Raw genomic sequence first — 22,341 nt, forward strand, 5'->3', positions numbered from 1 at the left:
GCAGATAGTATGTTTGATTTTATCAACGAAATAAGTAAAACCGATCCTGTATCGGTATGGTTATTTAAAAGTAATGAGGAGGGTGAATTTGATCAGTTTGTCAAACCGAACGGTGAAATATATCGCACAGAATCCCTCCATGACGAGATGAAAAATCTTGCGACGTTTTTACAGTGCAAGCACGCGGAAAATACTGACAAATTACTAACTAATTGTTTTACCGTTCCATCTGTTGCGGCTCATTTCGCCAGAGAACGAAATTCATGGAAACCAACACGATTTGATTTACTCGAGGACGTACGCGCAAGTTGCGTCGAATATGGACATGGCGGATTATGGAATACCAAATACAATTACAACGATGTTATTTCGGTTGATATGGTTGCATGTTATCCAGGAAGTTTTCTGGGAAACGGAGATTGTTCTGTGTACTTTGAAAGATTTGGTCACCCTACAAACGAGATGACGCGAGTGGCAATTAATGGACCATTACCTGATTTTGATCTGACTGGATTCGCCTGTATTGAATCATTCGAGCTTAACGAAAATCTTCACAAGATTTGTTATGTTTGGTTTGGTAGACATTTTTGTGAAAAACGTTGGGCACCTATAGTTTTGTTGCGATATATGCTAGATTGTATGATACTGACATCGTTGGTGGTCAGTGAGGCAATTATATCATATCATGCACAGACCAAAGTTTGGTTGCCCATGTCAGATTCTGAAGTTATTAGCGAGTTTAAGGACGATATTCCTAATAAACTCAAAACCGCAAAAGATCTCGGTAGAAAAATTATAGGTAAATTTACTCAAGGTGGTGCATATGATTATAAAAGACATCACGCACGATTAATTCTAGATGATGCCGAGTACGATTTTATAATCGCTGATACAACGGCGAAAAATACATTTGTAAATCGAGAGAGTGTTTATTTATCCGACGGAACAAAATTAGGTACGATCGTTAGTTACGTAAATGACGTCTCCCCGCAATATACTCATCTAAGATCTTCCATGTTGGCTTATGTTTCTATAAATTTATTATCGATGATTAATAGATTTCCTGAGACCGCAGTCAGAGTCGCAACAGACTCATTTTATATTTCAAGTAAATATTTAGAACCTGTTAAGAAATTTACAAGTGATGATGAACGATGGGGTTCGTGGAGAATAAAAAAGGAACTATTACACAATTACACAGAATCAGCAGATGTTCCAGTGAGAGATTTTTATCGTGAGGGTAATAAAATATCAGAAATGTCGAAGGCACCATCGTTGAGTGATCCAATAACCAGATATAAGACAGTATATCTCAATGGACCTGGTGGATGCGGCAAAACAACTCGAACGATTAATGTTTTTAGAAATTCAGATATAATCGTGCTGACACCCACACATAGACTTGCACGTGAGATGAAACAGCGGCAAGTACAATCGTGTACGTATCATAGTTTCTTTCGGTGGCGCGGAGATACATGGACTCCTGAACGGATGGGAGAAAAATATATACCTAAAATAATTATTTGGGACGAGATATGTACGGTCTCATTGGATACATTAAAAACGTTTCTTGATTGGTTGTTGACGAAAAATACCGCCATAATAATGTGTGGCGATCATGGTCAACCGCCGCCCTTTGTTGGACCATCTCCACATGATTGGTTAAAAAATTTCTTTGATTATTACGAAGAAATAGATGATGATCATAGAGCTCTTGATGCAAATTTGAAGGAGTTTAAAAAATTAATCAGATTACAATCAAACAAAATTCAGTGTGAAATAATACGTGGAGTGATCTCAGAGACATCAATGAGTGATTTTTTGAACTCATGGAGACCCACCGATTTGATCGTAGCAAGTAGAAAAATAATCAGAGACGCTTTACAACAACAGTTATTTCAACTACATAAAGAAAAATATTCAGAACTACCCGTACCGTTGTGTTATAGACCATCAGATACACGAAAACAGAATATTAATGTTGATATTCCAGGACCCTTGACAGAGTCAAGGAAACAGAATCTCGTATTAAATGATATTGTCGCCGTTGATATCAGTGTGGTCGAAGATGCAATACACGCTGACAAATCTCCATGGGTGTTGGGATACGCTATGACGATCCACTCGTCTCAGGGATTAACTATTTCTGATACACGAGTCTGGATTGTAGACGATCGCATCGAGTGGTCAAATTTAGTTTATTTGGCGGTATCGAGGGTCAGAAATATATCTCAATTACGTAGAATTATAATTCCTGAAATCGTTAATAAATTTAACGTCATTGATGATGATATAATAAGAAAAAAATTAATCGGATACAAACAATCTGATAAAAAAAATAAACGTGACTTTGATCTTGATGTTGAATTTATTATTGAGTTAAAACAGCAGCAGAATAATCATTGCACCAGTTGTAATTGTATAATGTTATGGCGGTATTCGAGTAATGATTCAAGACAATTTACCGTAGATAGAAAAGATAATAGTCGCGGTCATACACGAGAAAATACCATGTTAACCTGTCTTGAGTGTAATCGACGTAGAGGCGCTGGCGCCCTTAGCGCTAGTGCTAGTTAAGTGATCGAAATCACCGGAGTGATTTTGGTGGCAGTTGTGTATCCGCGGGAATTATTTGTAGTTGTTCACGTGTAAATCCACGTTGAGGAGCGGCCGAATCTAATCTGTAGATTGCAGGTCTGGAAACGCCTGCGTTTCTCCCAGTGGATCTTGTCACGGTAGATATTTTGTGTGTGGTAACACTCCAAATAGGATCAGTCGCTCTCGCTTTACCACCTTCAAGTTCACCAGGCTCATATAAATATCTGACTGAGACATCACCTAATATTTTTTGTTTTCCAACATCTTTTTGTTGTGTTGGTATATTTTTTTTTTGTGACCGCGCTAATGGGTTTCATGTTGGTTGTTCGTGTGATCTCATTATTTAATGCAGCTATCACGCCTGGTAATCTTGCCACCCATTCGCGAGATCTTTTATCCTGAATAAATTCCCTCGCGTATTGATATCCAAATAACCGTTCAGCAAGTGTTCTATTAAATCGCTCAACAATTGCTTGATCACGGTGAATTGCAGTATGACCTCGTCGTATTTTGGTATTATGTTGTTTCATCAGCGATGATACTGGACCAAGAAATTCCTTACCAGGATCAACCTGTAGTAGCTGCGGCCATCGCAGACCACCTCGTGGTCCACCACCTCGTTGATAAATTCGTTCAAACGCATCGGCTACTTCAGATGATGTTTTCGCTGATAGCGGCTCTGCTTCTTTATATCTACTTGCAAAATCAACTACGGTTAGCGCGTACTTGTACGTTTTTCCACGTACAGTATCATGCGGTAAAAACAGAATATCAGCTTGATGAACTTCATTAGGAATACTGACATCGAAATACGCGAACTGAATTTGTTTAGGACGTGGTAGATAAATTTGCCATATTGCTTGTTTGGACAACCACGCTTTAGCAGTAGAATGTTTAACCGCCGCTGCATCAGCGAGTTTACCAATTGCTGCTTTGCCTCTCCAGTATCCTCTTGGTGAATAATAAATTGATTCCATTATTAATTACCAGCCCCAATCGCTAATTTACCTTTCATCGAGGATCTTACTAACCAATTAGCTAATGATTCTCTAATATTTTTATTTTTTATAGAATTTAATGAATGAATTAATTTTACATCTGCAATATGCCTATGTTGTAGATTTTGACTTTTATAAGCTACATCATGAGCATGACAAGCTCGATCAATAGCGTTTATTGGTTCCTCGCCTGGTTTTGGTTGATCTTGATTATCGAGCCTGATATCGAGTCGAGTACCAGGACCGCAATAATTATATCCTGGTAGATGTTTTTCTCCACTGTATTTAGCCCATGGAGCACCTGGAAACTTTGACATCAAATTAGCAATATCACCACCGCGCCTATTAGGCAAAAACGAAAATTTCTTTCTACCGCATATAGAACATTTTCCACCGTACGCTATTTTTTTGTTTTTTGTTATAACTGTAGCTAAATCAGTAGTTGGAGTTTTAACTTTACAGCGTAAACAATATAGATTCATGTCATAACATATATGGATATAATTTATTTCTCAGCAACTCGGCAACGAGAGCCAGTTAAGCATCATCCTGCGCTACCGAACTCCATCAGAATGATTATCATAGGACCATCTGGATCGGGTAAGACGCAATTATTACTTAATCTGATAATGAGATGGTTGAAATGGGATAAATTATATTTAGTAGCACCATCCGTTGATGATCAGCGATGTTATGATGTACTTAAAGATTTCAATGAAAACGCACGATTACTGGATGAAGATAATGATGTTATAGAGTTTATAACCGATATTGATGAAGCACCATCCGTAGATTCCATAGACGGATTTATTAATAATTTAGTTGTATACGACGATGTGATGCTAGATAAACAATCAAATCCAGCCAGAATATTTTCCCGAGGTAGACACAAAAATACAGACGTGATCTATGTTACTCAACGATATACACAAATTCCGAAGGTGATCAGAGACAACTGCAACATTTTAGTTGTGTTTAATGGCGTAGACACACACACGTTGCGAAATATTCATCAAACTTGGTGTGGTGGTGACATGGATATAATTAAATTCAAAAATTTCTTCTCACGAGCGCAAGCTACCCCACATGGATTTATAACAATAAATTTACATGATCCAAGAACAAGATATCGTGTGGGTATTGATAAAATATTTGGGTAACAGGGGTGATGATAAAATTAAATTAAATTAAACAGATAATGAACAACTGTGCGTGGTTACGTCAAGGAACAACAGATAATTGTAATAAAAAATGCCGTGGAGAATATTGCAAGAAACGTAATTATCTTATAAAGAAAAACCCTCATGCTGGTCCACGAAGTTGTGTTGGATGTAACAACGGCGTTAGAGGATTATATCAGATTTGCAAAAATTGCGGTGGAGATCGATACAGAAGTTTGATGATATATTATAAACACAGAAAGAACATAAATCCAAAAATAGAAAAACCACCATCAGAACTTGAATATTACTTGAAACATAGAACAAATTCCGAAGATTCAGATGAAGATGAAACAGATGAGGAAAAACGACAGCGAGAACGCGTTGAAAAATATTCATCAAACTTGGTATGGTGGTAAATTAATAGCAGCAGAGAGGGTACCTACCAACGTTGGTCGTCAAAAAAATAAACAAGAAATAAATAAACACGTAGAGTACTTTATTTTTTCAGCTACTATTTCAAACTGAGGTTTTATTAGTACAATCGTCCATTACAGAAATAAAACATCTCAAGGAAAAGTTCATTTGTAAAATCTTGACCTTTCTACGAGATGTTTTTATTTGTTTGTTTTATTTGTTTTGTCGGAATTTTATGGTCTGTTCACCCTCTCTGCTGCTGGAACCGATTGGGGAACAGTACATGACGCACTTCCTTCGTTCCATCAACTCTAGTTCGATCCAGATTAGACTATGGATGTCAGGTCTATGCCTCAGCAATCCAAATCTTTTTAAAATAATGGATACTATACAGTACCAAGCTCTTGCGATATGCACCCAAGATCCTATCTGGTGAAAAGCTGCACATCTTAGCAGGAGAACTGCCACTCAGACTTAGGCGACATGAGCTTCTCTTTAAATACTCGACAAGAATATCAATTGATGATATGTCGCATAGTACCAGATCTGTCTTAGATAGGTACAATTTACCCTTCCGGCACAAATCGGTTCCTAACATGGGGGGGGGGGGCGGGATCAATGAACTTGTCAAAGAACGGGGATCCAAAACATCCAGGCAGAAAAGACTATTCCCTGAAACTGCCCAATGAAAATGTAAAAACACAAAATTAACCGAAATACATTAAAATATGGAACCAAAGACGAACAATCATTTGAAATATGGGCGAAACTACTCTCAGAGACAGACGGTGATAGAGAGAATTTTCCAAATTATAGCCGATGGTTCAAAGTCCTCTGACCCGGCTTGCATTGTTGCTATGGTGGTGATTCCGGAGGAGGGGATAATATGCCATTAAAAAAAAATAATACAGGCAACCAGCAAAGTAAACAACTTTGTGTGCGTGTGATATGGATTTTTAACGTAGCTTTAACAAAAATTCAGTCATATCGCTACGATGTCTGCAGTGTGGCAGTTTATAGTGATGTCTAGCACTGGAGCATCAGGCCACATACATGGAGCATGTCCCACCCAGTCCCCCAATTATTTAATAGTTACGTCTCGTTGGCAGCATATGGGATTTGTATGTTTATCAATCTATTTTCCTTGTTCATGCTATAACTCCTATACTGATCCGCTTATTACTATCTAGCTTGCACTTTAGGTGAAACTGAGATGTGTTGTGCTCCAAAATGTGGTGACTGTGACATACTTTCAAGTTTTAAGGCGAAATGGTAAAAAAGTGAATGGGCTCTGATTCCACCATATTCTCACCTATTGTCACCAAACTTGAACCAAAGGTACATTTTACAACAGATATGTGTTCCTTACCAGATCGAGGTCGATGTGATTTAGTTTCCAGCATATATAAAACTTGCTTAATAACTGTTGTTGATCCTTCTGGGTTGTAACTTCCTTACACTTGAACATACTTACATAAAACGTGCACAGTATATGCATACTGGGATGAACATAGCGGTCACCGTGCCATACTTTCCAGAATTTATTAACAATTGCTATAATGCTAACATCTTAAATATCGTAACAAACTTCTATTCAGAGTGTAAATAGAATCGCACGTTTGAAATCAAAATTGGGTCATTATAACGTACTTTTCAGGATCTGTCTCAAACTTGCTATTAAAAATGTCTATCTTCCATGTCAAAGTTGCATTTTTAGACCACTATATCTATGGACATTACGCTTACCATTTTTGTATATCTTGGGATGGGATGGGTATATGCCGTGTGACCCAAAATATATGGTTAGTTGGCGACTGTAAATCATACTGATTGGTGTCAAAGAAATGGATGTTTTCTCGTGACTTCATGCTTACTAACAATTCTAATTTAATAACAATAAAAGAATTTTGACCAGTTAGACATGACGATAACCAGAGGAGGCTTAGCGGGTACAATTAAAGCCAAACAATTTCATCAAATTAAATTTGTAACGCTAGACAAAATCTGCACAACATAACTAACTGGCACAAGTAATGAGTCAAAGCTATCTAGAGTCCCCCTAACAATTCCCTTCAGATTCCACAACAAATGAGTCTAACCTGTTTAGGTCTGTCCTGACATTCTTCCTTTCAAATTTGAATGTGTTCCTCCTTTAGATTCCACCACAAATTAGTCTAAACTGTTTTTTGGTCTTTCCTGGCATTCCTCCCTTAAAATTTTAATGTGTTTGGCACTTTAATTTTAGAGATGAAGACAACATTACCAGTTTTGACATAAATGCACCGAAGAGCAGCCAACAACTACTCCGCCTACCCCTACCATCCAGGGGAAAATACCCACTCACAAGACAACAACAAAATCAACAAATTGTGTACTTGAAAACCAATATATGACTGTACTTCATGCCTTATACGTTTTTGCAGATTGTGATGTCAGGTTCGATCCTGTCTCTAAATTTATGGCATACTAAATAATTTCCAAGGAATTAAAAGTTTAGAAAACTTTCATAATTCAAGAATGCAAAATAATCTACCATTTGTTTCTTGTCTCATAAACTATTAAAAAACTGGGATTTCCTTAAAGGCAAAAAAAAAAAAAAAGAAGAAGAGGAAAATGGTTTTCCAGGGTCACTAAAGAACCGGATCGTATCCAATGGGAAGTTTTCTTTACAGTTAGATAGATACTTGTATGCCATAAAAGCGCTTCAAATGCTGCATTTTCGAAGAGCTTCGCATCGTGGGCCCCTATATAGGATTATGAACTTTATAGAACAGCGCTTCTTTAAAGCTATCAGACAACTTAAAGATATCGCACTAAATTGTGGAAAACCCTTCGTCGATGTAGAATCAGTTCAATAAAAGGAATATGGTGCACGTGACAAATCGCCGTGGACAAGGGTAATACTCGATGCGCTCCCATTTTACATCGATGTAGAATCAGTTCAGTGGAAGAAATATGATGCACGTGACAAATTGCCGTGGACTAGGGTATCCTCGATGCGCTTCATTTTAATAACAGTCCTGAAAGCGCACGCTTTTCGCATGCTCTGTTCATAGTGTTGTTTGAATTCTTGCTGTGGTCGTAGATTTCTTTCACTAAGTAGGGAATAGTTTATATGTCTTTAAAATAATCATTGATTGACGTAAAACTTAGTTTTTTATGAATCTAATTTTAATTCCTTCCTTAGAAAGAAGCTTAATACCACAGAAACACGGTTCAGACACGAGAATGACAATGACATGGCGTACAATTACACATATAAAACACGAACTCATACAAAATACCTTTTTTTTTGTATAGGTTTTGAAAGGTATCATACCTGCACCACACCAGCCTCAGCCGATGAGGAATGGTTCCGATCACTTAACAACACCTACAGTTTCCCATCGTAGAGAGAAAGGCGATATGGTCGTCTCCCAACCTGATGACAGTCAGATCTCCACTGTCCCTCTCGTAGGACAGTGGAGATCTGATTTAAATCAGGTTGGGTCGCCTCCTACAGAGTGGTCTTACCGAGTAGATTCCACTGGATCAAATAACGCATTCAATAGTCATTAAGCAAAAATTGTAAGGTCGAGATTTTACATTCTGTGTGAAATCTTGATCATGTTATCTACAGAAAAATGAGTTATACGTATATTCTTCGATTCAGCATAATATATGCGGTACACAATACAACTGTCAAAGATGAAAACTAGGAAAAATATTACATCAAATGTATAAACATTTATATAACGATGCAATCAGTGTTGTGCATTCAAATTATCTGTGAGGTAACCCCGCGGGACAATTTTAAGTTAATTAATGTATTTATCATCGTTTCGTTAGTTATCCATTTAAAAAAGAAAAGAAATAAAAGCAATCAGTCAAACAAACAAGCATTCTGACTAGTTGTAAATTCATGCAAGCTTCCTGCAGAAAATAATGCAGCTGATATCTAAAATTCTATGTGGACTTCGGGTGCATTCAGTCCATATGTGTATAGGAATTACATACTTATAATTAGTAAGTGCTGGACAAATTCAATGCACCAAGCAGAATATCAAAAGTATTGATAATATGTGACCGAAATAAATCGATAAATTCTTTGTGAGTATGTGTTGCTTGTGGTTTTTTTGTTTGTTTCTTTGTTTGTTTATTTGTTGTTGTTTGTTTTTTTTAACACGAGATAAGCGTGTGATCCGTGCCATATTTTTTAACACATGTTCCTGAAAATTGCATCACCCATTATTCACCTAATGAATAAACAGCTGATTTGATTATTAACACAAAACCACGATACTACCAAAAAAATCATTAAAAATAAACAAACAAAAAACAACAAACAAAAAACAAACAAACATGAAAAAAAGAAGAAAAAATTACAAAAAATAAACAAACAAAAGACACCTGACAGTGTATAAGCAGAACCTTTTATACATCTCATTTAGCATCTTCGCTAGCCATGGTTCCGATACGCTCACTCTGTATAGAATAACCCTGTGTTTGTAGGGTTATCACATCGGAGCCTTCGTTAGCGAAGATGCACATTTAGTAAATGGGAGGATCTGCCTGAAAGACATAATTTTCGTCAAGTTTTTCCTTCATTACATTATCAACTAATAATGATAATAGAAACCTGTATATCCTTTATCTTGTGTTATAGACCGGTTCTAAAATTTGGTACAGTTTTATAGTAAGTCTTAAAACAATTCTAATGATCAAGGGACGAGAGGAAATGAAACGTACAATTTCGTTGCTGAAACGAGTTACCTCCCATACACCTGTGACTTGAACCCCACCTCTCCTTTTCAAAGTGCATGGAAGTGCAATGAGGATTATCTTTTCAATTTTGGGAGCTGTTTATGATATATATATATATATATATATATATATATATATATATATATATATATATATATATATATTAAATCTCAGAACACTGAGACTATCATGTCTCTATGTATTTTGTATTTGCAAAATAGATCAGTTTTGCCAAAATTCAGGACTATAAAATGCATTTATTTATCATGTAATAGTGTTACAGTTTATACAATAATGATCATTTCTATTAAATGAGTTAGAAATAATTTGCTAAACCCAGCACATGTGGAGTACAAATTTTCTTTCTATCTAGTTTAACTTTATTTTCCTCGTTCTTTTTTTCACAGATGTCGCGTCATCAGGGAAGCTAATGGAATGTAAAATGTCTCGCCATACAGGTTAATAGACATAATTTCCTTTCAAAGGAAACAGGTGCCAATTAATCAAAAACAATTGCGTACACAGCACCTTCCCTCGGGCCGCACGCAAATTCGGACGCATGAAGACTATTTTCCTTGTCAGTATGACGGTAAAAAAAATATATTCTTCAGATGATTAATATTTAAGAACATCTTGAAAGGAAAATCGCCTTTCCACATTGAAAGGTGTTTGTATAAATTAAAAATATGTCCAATGATGACTAAATTATTCTGCCCTTCTGTTTATTTGCTGATACCTTAAACATTAAGCTCATTTCATTTTAACTACATAACATCTCAACAACAAAAAAAGTTATTAAACATACTGAACCTTGGAATTGGAAAGTATCTCGAACTATGAGGCTAAAAGTGTAAAGGTCAAAGTGACCTGTGCAAATAGTTAATTTTAGATTAATTTAGTTTACAGAATGTACACAAACAGCGGTTTACTTTATCTTTCATCAGCAATTGAAATAAAATGGCTTACTTTAAATAATTGCGAAACGTTCAAAGATTGAAATTAATATGATTACATTTGTTTTGTTTTTTTATTTGGTTACTTTATTTTCACTTTGGTTTCTAGTTCTTTTTTATAATCATTGGTGGCTTTACCTTCCAGCAGGCTCTTCTTGGACAATAGGTAATGCCTTATTGATTTAAAGGTAAAAAGTCTCAGACAGTGACTCTTTTATGTAATTGAAGAAGTTCTGTTTAGTGCACACTACATAAAAATTTTAAAACTCCCATTCTCATATAACAACGTTCGTCTGTTGCTTTTGAATATAAAATACCTATAGTACTGAGGTCAGAAGATAACTTAAACTTCCTTTGTTCATTACTCGAAGGGCAAACATCAGAAAACACATTAACTGGGATGAATTGTGCGAACAATTGAATAGCAAGGTAGCGTGATGGTAAATTCAACTCTTCAATGATGATAATGGCGTAATCTCAGAATTATTTATTTATTTTCCCCAAAATACAAATCAGTTCTATGTCTTGAGTCTTGAGTGGACTCAGTCTCTCTCTCTCTCTCTCTCTCTCTCTCTCTCTCTCATAAACATGCAACGATGGAGCAGGTGAGTATCAGATTTCATTATGAAGTCATATACTGTTGCATATAACCTTCATCCCACATTCAGAAATTAAGCTAATAAACCTTCTATTTTAGATCTGTTTCAAAACTGATCACGACCGCCCCAAAACCACAGGAGTCTGACGTTTTATCAATCAAGTACGGCGAAATCTCTGATATAATCACCTTAACGGTAATATAAATGAACATACCGATAAGGTGATTTCATGTTGTAATACGGTGTCATTTTGCTATAAATTAGAGCAAGATATCGTCCAGCTATTGATGGACGGAAATTAACCCCCCCCCCCCCCCGGGGCCAGGCCCCTGTTCCAGAACATTGAACTGTGCTCCTTAATATAATTGCGGTACACCGTGGTACGTATCGCGGTACGTTGAAAACTACCGCGATATACCGCGGGCAGAAATTTATTAGTGGTACCCAAGCTCTAGGTTTTAGTCACATCATCAATTTAATCACATGACAACGTTTGGCGGGTTACTTAATAAAGTTCTACCCGAGCTAGAGAAACTAACTTTTGTAGAAGCTCGGGTACCAGTTTAGTTGCTGAAGTTGATCACGGGAGAAGTAAGAAAAATATTGTGATATCAAGAAAGAATTTGTTTATACAATATAGCAGAAAAATCGAGATTACAGATCTAGGGAGCTTCCAAAAGCTTTCCCCAAAGTGGATGGATCATTTACAGTAAACTTTCCTGTTAATAATTAAATGTACAGGAACCGCCACTAGGGTTGGAAACTCTCAAACCCCCCACCCCCCCTTACGATGTCGTAGTCTCGACGTCCACGAAGTAGCGGTAATACTATTAGTGCTATCGACCCCATCCCCTATCATAAAATTTTCGTGACATTTCGAAAAGCCTTATCGAGTTTGAATGTTTATCCAGATCTGAAAATCGTACTCGAAATTTTCAAGCGCAGCATTTTGATTTCTAAGTATTTTTGAATAAGATTTAGTAATATTTGATGACTGAGATGGGCGATACCCATTCTCTTGTTACGTCTCAGATGAGGCTCTGGTAGTTGGTTGAGCTGTAGGATTACACATCAGAGATTAGCACGAATATTAGTAGTACTATTTTTTCATTCTTCCAAATGCCACTTGAGGCAACGATATCCTAGCTAACCAGGGTGCATTTGCCCTTGTGCAGGAAACCTAGCTGTGCTTACCAATATGGCTGTTTGAAGTAGTGTTCTGTTTGGAAAACATCTTGTAATATCTATCTTTCCATGTTTTAAATAAAGATTCATTATTTTACTACTATCACTATCAAAAGAAACACCAGCATTTCCTTTCCATTCAGAATTTTTTTCTTGTGTAAGTTTATGATATTGACATATTGATATAGTAAGTAAACAGATTTCTTTTTTTTTATGGTTCATTTAATCCAGATTTAAAGTTCAGAGTTTCAAACTTAGTACGTGAAAGAGATTGTTGACATAAAAGTTGTAACAAAATATTGTTCATTGTATTGAGTGTATATATGAAGGTACATTTTATTTATGTATCTAGCATACATATTTCTTAAACTGGCTTATAATGGTTGTGAGGCCAATTTTTAATACAAACTCAAAATTCATCTTTTTCACCTCCTCTTTTTCCAACATTTTTGCATGAATGCATATTTTGTAAGTAAATGGATACCTGCCCTCAGAGATATGCAAATATAGATTTTCAGACTGCTATCTCACAAACTGAAACCCAGACTGCTATCTCACAAACTGAAACCTTTGTATCAAAATAGGTTACTTCATCAGTTTTTTTGGGTTGATCTCTGTATAGGGGCCCTTTCTGATTCTCCTAAGATTCTGAAGCATGAATGAATAATTTTTCCAGTGACAAGATTGTATAGTCCTTTTGACCTGAGAACACAATTAGCATTTTGTAATAAAAACTACTACATAATGGAAAATTTCAATCGGGATGGTTCTAGATATGTACAAGATAAAATCTTAATTATAATTAGAAGTTCTGATTCGAAAATTATAATATAGGATGTGGAATATTTCAAGTAGGCCATGTATATTTATAGGGGAATTTCTGTAACCTAGACTCACACCCAAATAAATGTGTTTTAAGTTTACTTCTATTAATATCGATCCTAATATTAAACCCATACACATAGAGAATATTTTAGCTCTGTATTAGTTGATTGCCTAATAAAAACATATCAGTAATTCAGGTCACGTTGAAACTGAGCTTGATTTTGGGCAAAGTTATGTCCAATGTACAATTTTGTATTACAAAAGGATATAATGAAATAAATACAAAACTGAAAAACTAACAAACAAGGCAGTTTAGATATACATAACAGTATCAACAAGACCAGTATCTCCTGAAATTGGTTAAACTTTTGAGTCATTTCAGACTTTATGCAAAATTTTATTTGCAAATCACTGAGATGTACTCAAACAAACAATATTTTAAAAATCAAGGACAATTGGAAATTTGTCATGCGTATGTATAGGCAGATATCAACTACTGCCCACAAAGCTGGCATTTCAGCAGTCCCACTAAAGGTATAAATTTAAAAACTGCATGAAAGACCGATAAGACTAAGTTTTGATGAACATAGGGAACTAGACTCAGAACTACAGAATATGACCAGTGTTATATATATATATATATATATATATATATATATATATATATATATATATATATATATATATATATATATATATATATGTATGTATGTATGTTAAATGCCATGGTATTTGAAGATTTAAAGATTTTAAACACTCGCTGGACATGAATGATCTTATTTTTTTAAAGTTCTTATTGAGTTTGGTCCATAAAGGATTTGTATAAACTACATTATATTCATAACACCTTACCTCGAATTAGGTTCAGAAGAAAAGTATGAACAGAGGATGACATAATAGAGTAGAACTAAGAAACAGAAGTTAAAATAATGGAGGGTGTAGCATAAAAAACCCACACAAGAATAATATAAAGTGAGTACAAGCAGTTTGAACCCCTTCCCATTAGTAAAGATGTCAACGGGTATCAGGGTACCAGACCATTGATAATAACCTGGGTAATAAAATGAGCCACCACGTACATGTTTAGTTGATGTAAAAAAATCTGATAACATATTCAGATCGGAGATTATATCTGGCAATGTCAGGAGTGTGCAAGATGCAGAATAATGACTACAGTTTCATTTCATGTGACTTGGCTGCTGTGCATTTATCCACCACAGACCTCCATCTACTGATGTAATATTTTCGATGTGTGTAACATTTGGCCATGCACATTGAATACTTGCCTTATTTTCTATTTATAGTAACTGTTCATGACATATTTCCAAAAGAAACAAGGGTTTCTTGAATTTGAAATCTTGTATCACTGATTCATTATATTTTGCTACACAGTATGTGGACCAGTCTATATTGAAAAAAAATGGCACCAAATATTAAGCAAAATGGACTATATCAATTTGACTAGTGGATGTTATAGTACTGAAAAATGTTTGAGGAGAGGGATTTTGTTAAAGTGAAGAACATGCTGCATCAGGAAATGGAAAAATCAATAGCACTTTATAAATTTTGAAAGAGGAATTTGACAGTGATATAATAGGGTTTGGAATTTGTGGACTTTACAACCATTCAGCGAAAGTTAGACATGTAGACAAGCTATAGTGACTTGTACATAAATAATTTATCAATTTGTGTTGTGTTTACATTCTTGTACTAATCCACATAGATTTAGCCAATTTCTGACAAGAATTTTAACTAACTGCAGATCCAGGTAAGTAGCAAAAATAAATGTATGTTTTTCATACGTTTTTCTGTAATTATTGCATGTAATATATAGATTGCACTTTTTATGCTCAGATTATACTTTTTTGCCACTCATATTAGAAATAATTACACTTATACCAGTATGAGCTGGCATGTATGAACCTACATCAAAGCAGTTCAGGTTTACATTTAACACAATTTCCCTTTGAGCTTATGCCTGAGTAAGTGATCATTAGATATGATGTGTACCCGTAAAAGTTTCCCAAAATTTTGACAGCTTTACCCATTAGCTTTGAAAGTTTCTGCTTTCTTCCCAGAGGACAGCTGCAGTGTATTTAACATTGATAAAAGTGGGTATTTTGGCACTGTGACTAGAAAATATATGGTAACCACAATACAAAGGTGACAACACAGATTTAGTGATCACAACTGCCAAGGTGACACACATATTTTGCAGTGTAAATATGTTACTTTTATCCACAGTAAAGTAAGATGATATGATTTTAGAGGTTAGCAGGGTGGGAATTTGTTAGCAGTTTTAAAATAATGGAGTATCAGCGATTTTCATTCTGCTATATTATTCGACTTGCAATATTTTCTCTTGAGATTGCTGTGAAAAGAAAATGCTGAAATGAGCTTGACAATGAGCTTGACAGTGTGATGTACAATCTGATGAAGATTTAAGTTTTTAAAAAAACTATACAAGCTGCGATTATTGAGATGAGTACGAGTGTGAGGTTTGCAGTGTATAATGTGGTCAGTTCCATTTTGATCTGAAGTCTTTGATCTGAAGTCTTTGTTATGAACATTAATTAAACATTTTATTGTTTCAACTGTTGGAACATTTTGTGACACATAAGTCACTTTTATGCTGACAGTGGAATTGACATGAAAGTCACATATCCATATGAGTGGCATCAGTGGAATTGACATGAAAGTCACATATCCATATGAGTGGCATCAGTGGAATTGACATGAAAGTCACATATCCATATGAGTGGCATCAGTGGCATACAGTCTGTGAAAGCCACATATCTGTATCAGTGGAACTGATGGCATACAGTCTGTGAAAGCTGCATATCTGTATCAGTGTAACTGATGGCAAACAGTCTGTGAAAGCCGCATATCTGTATCAGTGGAACTGATGGCATACAGTCTGTGAAAGCCGCATATCTGTATCAGTGGAACTCATGGCATACAGTCTGTGAAAGCCACATATTGACTACATGGGTGGAATCAATGACATAATCTGTTAAAATCACATCTATATCAGTTGCAGTATTCAAATGAAATATTGGGATAGTAGTCACTTTTCTGCCATTGGTGGCATCAGTGACATATCTTATGTTACTTGTTTAGGCTCGAAGAAACATTAACAAAAGAAAGAGTGAAAAGAACAAGCTTTGAAAAATTTAACAAATAATTTATTTCCCTGGAAAAATACTGTAAAAATGAAAAAATAAGAGCTTATGGTTTTAAGAATCAAATCTAAAAATAATCCAAGAATAATCCACGAGTTAAATTTTAGAAGTCCTAATAATGATATGTTCTAATGAATTCAAGTTTGAGTCCTGACGAAGAATCCAAGACAGAAAGCGATGACATATACTGTATCCATTGTGGTGTTAGAATGTCTACAGTTCTGTGTTATTCACAGCAATAAACCAGTGTTTGAATTAATCCTTTTAAATACAAATAATTTGAATAAACATTAAAATAACTCTAAACTGACACAACAAAAGAACACCTTGACATCAAGTGTTTTAAGCCCAGACTGAAATCATTTCTCTTAAACAATGGTTATACAGTAATTTTGTGATGCAGTATAGTTACCCGTATGAGGGTCACTTGATCATGTTTACATCACATACTCTCAACATGGCACTGACAAAAAACAATCATTTTACTCTATGAATAAAATTTAAAAAAAGTTGTTTACTTCACAAAACTATTTACAAGTCTAGGGTCACATATCCAATACAGCCTCAGTCTCACCCTTATTATTCCCACAATAAAAAAATTAACTTGTTTATGTGGCTATTATTAATTTTGAATTAAAGTTGGGAACTAGGTCAGCTTTAAGTATTTACAAATGAACAGTCAAGGTCAAACTGTTTTCTGGAGAAGAAAAAAATCAAAATCACATAAACAAGATTATATTATAATAGCATGTAATAGAATAAAAAAATTTAAAGCTGACAAACAATAAAATTTAAATAATTATAAATTAAATCAGATATACCTAACACATACAATCTGTGAAAGTCATACACATCTACATCTGGTGATGTATCCCAGTGAAACATATGGATTATTTCATTATTGGTCTAAGGTTGTCTTTTGCTAGGAGTTCTTCTCATGCCTGTCTATCTTGTTTAAGTCACATATCTTAAACGTAAAGATAAATTGTTAGTAGAGGTCTGAAGTATATACACTGATGTGCAAAGAATTTCAATCTTCCTTGTCTTGCCTGCTTTAGCAGAAAGTTTATATCATCAGTGTGAACAGTGTTAAAGTTTTGTGTTATATCTTTTATAAGCCACAAATCTTCAACATTTTTTGCTGCATTTTCTTGAAACTTTAGTATAATATTGTAGTAGGTCTAAAGTTTATCCACTATTTGAGATGTTCCAGTCTTGCCTGTTTTTTATATTTAAGCATCGTGGTCAACAATGTTAAAGTTTATGTGAAAGTTAATGAAAGATAAAGGAATTATACTCGCAAGCATGTGGACACAGGATAGACACCGACTTTTGCAGAACACTTGTGTATATATATGAGTTGCATAGCAGATAGACAGGTTCCTCATTATGGATAGACAGACAGGTTCCTCATTATGGATAGACAGACAGGTTCCTCATTATGGATAGACAGATAGGTTCCTCATTATGGATAGACAGACAGGTTCCTCATTATGGATAGACAGACAGGTTTCTCATTATGGATAGACAGACAGGTTCCTCATTATGGATCGACAGACAGGTTCCTCATTATGGATACTCACTGTGATTAAATCATAATACTGAGTAAAATCTTTATTTTTTTATTTTTAAAATCATTATTCAGGGCTCAGAATTTTTTTTGCACTTATCCCAGGGACAAAGTGCAAACAACAAAGATCCTGATTGCCATAGCATAATTCACTTGCAGATCAGGGTCTATTCTGTTTGTTCTACTGATTACTCCTAACAAACTGCATAGATCCAGATCTGCTGGTGCTGTGTGCAATGGCAGATCTGGGTCTATGCAGTTTGCAGTTCCGTGTCCTCACTGTACTCACTACAGTACATGTACACTTCTCCATTACACTGCCTGAGCTTTGCTGAAGAACCACAGGTACCTGATGCAAGCTTGGTACAGTACTACCATGGGTCAGAATCATGAAAATATTATCATCTGATGCGTGATACCATTGATAAACGTATAATAAGAGACACGGTTTGTAATTCGATAAAGTGCTTTGCATTATATAGTCGTTGCTTTCTTAGTGGTATTTGTGTGTACATTGTACTTTTAAAGTATTCTAGGTATCCTAATTATTCATTTTGATGAGCTGTCGCATATCTTTATGAGTTAAATATGGAAGAAGTTAATAGAAGGAGAAATGATTTACATCTGGTCAGATATTGTTGTGCTTGCTCTAGGTCACTAATATTTGGAAGACTTTGGCTTTATTAAAGTAAAGATGCCAACATATATTTATATAAGTGTTTCATTACTTTCCACAAGACAAATGTCAGTAACATAGATTTGAAAGAAGAATTTCAACAGTCTTGATTTCTACAAACTTTCGTACTGAATGATCTATTTTGGCCAAAAGGACGACTGCTTATTGGTCAAAAGACCTGGAAGATTTTAAGGTCTTTTCCCCAACTAGATTTTAATCAGTTGGCTGTTGTCTCAACATTATCAGCTTGATAACTAGACTACAACATTTTCTGCTTGATAACAAGACTACAACATTATCTGCTTGATAACTAGACTACAACATTATCTGCTTGATAACTAGACTACAACATTATCAGCTTGATAACTAGACTACAACATTATCTGCTTGATAACTAGACTACAATATTATCTGCTTGATAACTAGACTACAACATTATCTGCATGATAACTAGACTACAACATTATCTGCGTGATAACTAGACTACAACATTATCACCTTGATAACTAGACTACAACATTATCAGCTTGATAACTAGACTACAACATTATCAGCTTGATAACTAGACTACAACATTATCTGCTTGATAACTAGACTACAACATTATCAGCTTGATAACTAGACTACAACATTATCAGCTTGAGAACTAGACTACAACATTATCAGCTTGATAACTAGACTACAACATTATCTGCTTGATAACTAGACTACAACAGCATGTATTGCATGAAGGTTTGTGTGAATTGGCTTAGACACTTAAAATGCTCGAGTTGTTTGCTTGCAACATTTTTCTTATCAAAAGTAATTGTACCTACCTACTGGCATCGTGCCTTTGGCACGACAATATATCAATGCAGCTTAAGTCTAAAAAAAAATGCCAGTGACCTGCAGCAACTGTAACACTGCCTGGTCAGATGAAAAATGATAAAAAATTTGACATTCTCTATCTCTTGGCATCTAAGAAGTCTGACTTGACTCATTGAAATAGAATCTTCTTCCACATCAAAATGATGCGTAATTTACTGAAAAGTCTCTGCAGATGCAAACACCATTATGAAATCGAGTGTGAAACTGCAACATATTGTCTTGATAATTTTAGTATCAAATGTTACATCACTTACCTGTGTACAAAAATGAATTTTCTTTGCAATATAAACTAGAATGAAAACAAGTAAGCAGATTAGACACGATCTTTTAATAACTGGTACACAGCAAAAGTTAAGCATTTTTGAAGTCTGGCACATGGTAAGAGTAGAAAGTGAATTCATAACATACATGTGCAATTTGGCATGTACTTGACACATGGACAAGTACACAGCAAAAGTAAGGTTTTACTTGGTCAAGATATTTTCCACCTAGGTGGGACAGGTGCTCACACTATGTCCCTAATTGTTAATGTGAAAGCGACATGATCTAATATTTGCATTTTTTAATCAAATATTGATCTTCAGTTAATTACTGATACTTGGGAGGTGGAGTTTATGAATTAACGGTATTAATGCTAAGATTTTACAGAATGTCAAATTTATGACACTTAATGTATTGAAAATATTTCTCAGTGCACTGGAAGGATTTAAATTCAGCGTTAAGCTAATAATATGAATTAAATTAAATGTATTATAGGAAAAATGACTTGTTTCTTTTTCATTTTCAGTTGGCTAAATATTTGAAAGAAATTGCCTATAACAACACTTTTAAAGGGAAAATGCAGAATATGTATAAGGGAAGGAGAAATCTGTAAGTAAAATACAACTTAGAAGTATTCAGTATAAATTCTGGAAAACAGATTATATTTTTATATTATTAAACAGTGAACCTAGTAGGAGTGGGTGGGGTGAAGCTGACTAATGCAGTGTGTTATTTGTGGGAGTGGGTTGGGTGGGGTGAAGCTGACTGGATGCAGTATGTTTGTGGAAGTGGGTGGGTAGGATGAAGCTGACTGGATGGAGTATGATTGTGGGAGTGGGTCGGGTGGGATGAAGCTAACTAGATGCAGTTGTTATTTTTAGAGTGGGAGGGGTGGAATGAAGCTGACTGGATTCTGTATGTTTGTGGGAGTGGGTGGGTAGGATGAAGCTGACTGGATTCTGTATGTTTGTGGGAGTGGGTAGGGTGGAATGAAGCTGACTGGATGCAGTGCGTTATTTGTGGAAGTGGGTGGAGTGGGATGAAGCTGATTGGATGCAGTATGTTATATGTTGGAGTTGGTGGGGTGGGATGGAGCTGATTGGATGCTGTCTGTTATTTGTGGGAGTGGGTGGGGTGAAGCTGAATGGACCCAGTATGTTATTTGTGGGAGTGGGTGGAATGGGATGAAGCTGACTGGATGCAGTATGTTTGTGGGAGAGGGTTGGGTGGAGTATGCTATTTGTGGGAGTGGGTGGGGTGTGATGAAACAGACTGGATGCAGTATGCTATTTGTGGGAGTGGGTTGGGTGGGATGAATATTACTGGATGCAGTATGTTTGTGGACGGAAGTGGGCTGGGGTAGGAAAAAGCTGACTGGATGCAGTATGTTATTTGTGGGAGTGGGTTGGGTGGGATGAAACTGACTGGATGCAGCCTTTTATTTGTCGGAGTGGGTGGAGTGTGATGAAATTGACTGGATGCAGTATGCTGTTTGTGGAAGGAAGTGGGCTGGGGTAGAAAGAAGCTGACTGGATGCAGTTTGTTATTTGTGGGGGTGGGTTGAATGAGATAAAGCTGACTGGATGCAGTATTTTGTTTGTGGGAGTGGGTTGGGTGGGATGAATATGACTGGATGCATTATGTTTGTTTGTGGAAGGAAGTGGGCTCGGGTAGAAAGAAGCTGACTGGATGCAGTATTTTATTTGTGGCAGTGGATGATGAGGGTTGACTGGATGCAGTATTTTGTGGTGGGAGTGGGTTGGGTGAGATGAAACTTATTGGATGCTGTATGTTATTTGTGGGAGTACATTTGGTGGGATGACATTGACTGGATGCAGTATGTTGTTTGTTGAAGTGTGTGGGGTGGGATGAAGCTTATTGGACGCTATATGTTATTTGTGAGCGTGGATTGGGTATGATGAAAGTGGATGGAGTGGGAGATTTTACTTCTTGCATGTTTAACTCATTAACCCCTGGAGGTTTTTGTCATTTTCACCTGAAATGTAAGTTGGAAACACATTTTGGGTGCTGTTTCTGAATACATCCTAATACATTGACTTCCAACAGATTTTCCATTAGCCTAATGCCTAGTTGTGTTAGAAACATCATTTTCCATTGGTTATTTTGCTCGGGCATGAGTAGAAGGGTAAAAGTTGGAGTTCTGTTTTTGTTGTTGTTGTTTTTTTTGCTTAATGGACCCATCATTTTTGTATCAAGACCACTCTTTATTGCAAATGCCCACCTTATCCTACTTTTTGCAAAGGTTCACCTATCTGTGTGCAGTTCAGACCAGTCTGCCTTAGATCT

The sequence above is a fragment of the Sinohyriopsis cumingii genome, chromosome 18, assembly GCF_028554795.1.
Source record: "Sinohyriopsis cumingii isolate HCF-2022 chromosome 18, ASM2855479v2, whole genome shotgun sequence".
NCBI lineage: Eukaryota > Metazoa > Mollusca > Bivalvia > Unionida > Unionidae > Sinohyriopsis > Sinohyriopsis cumingii.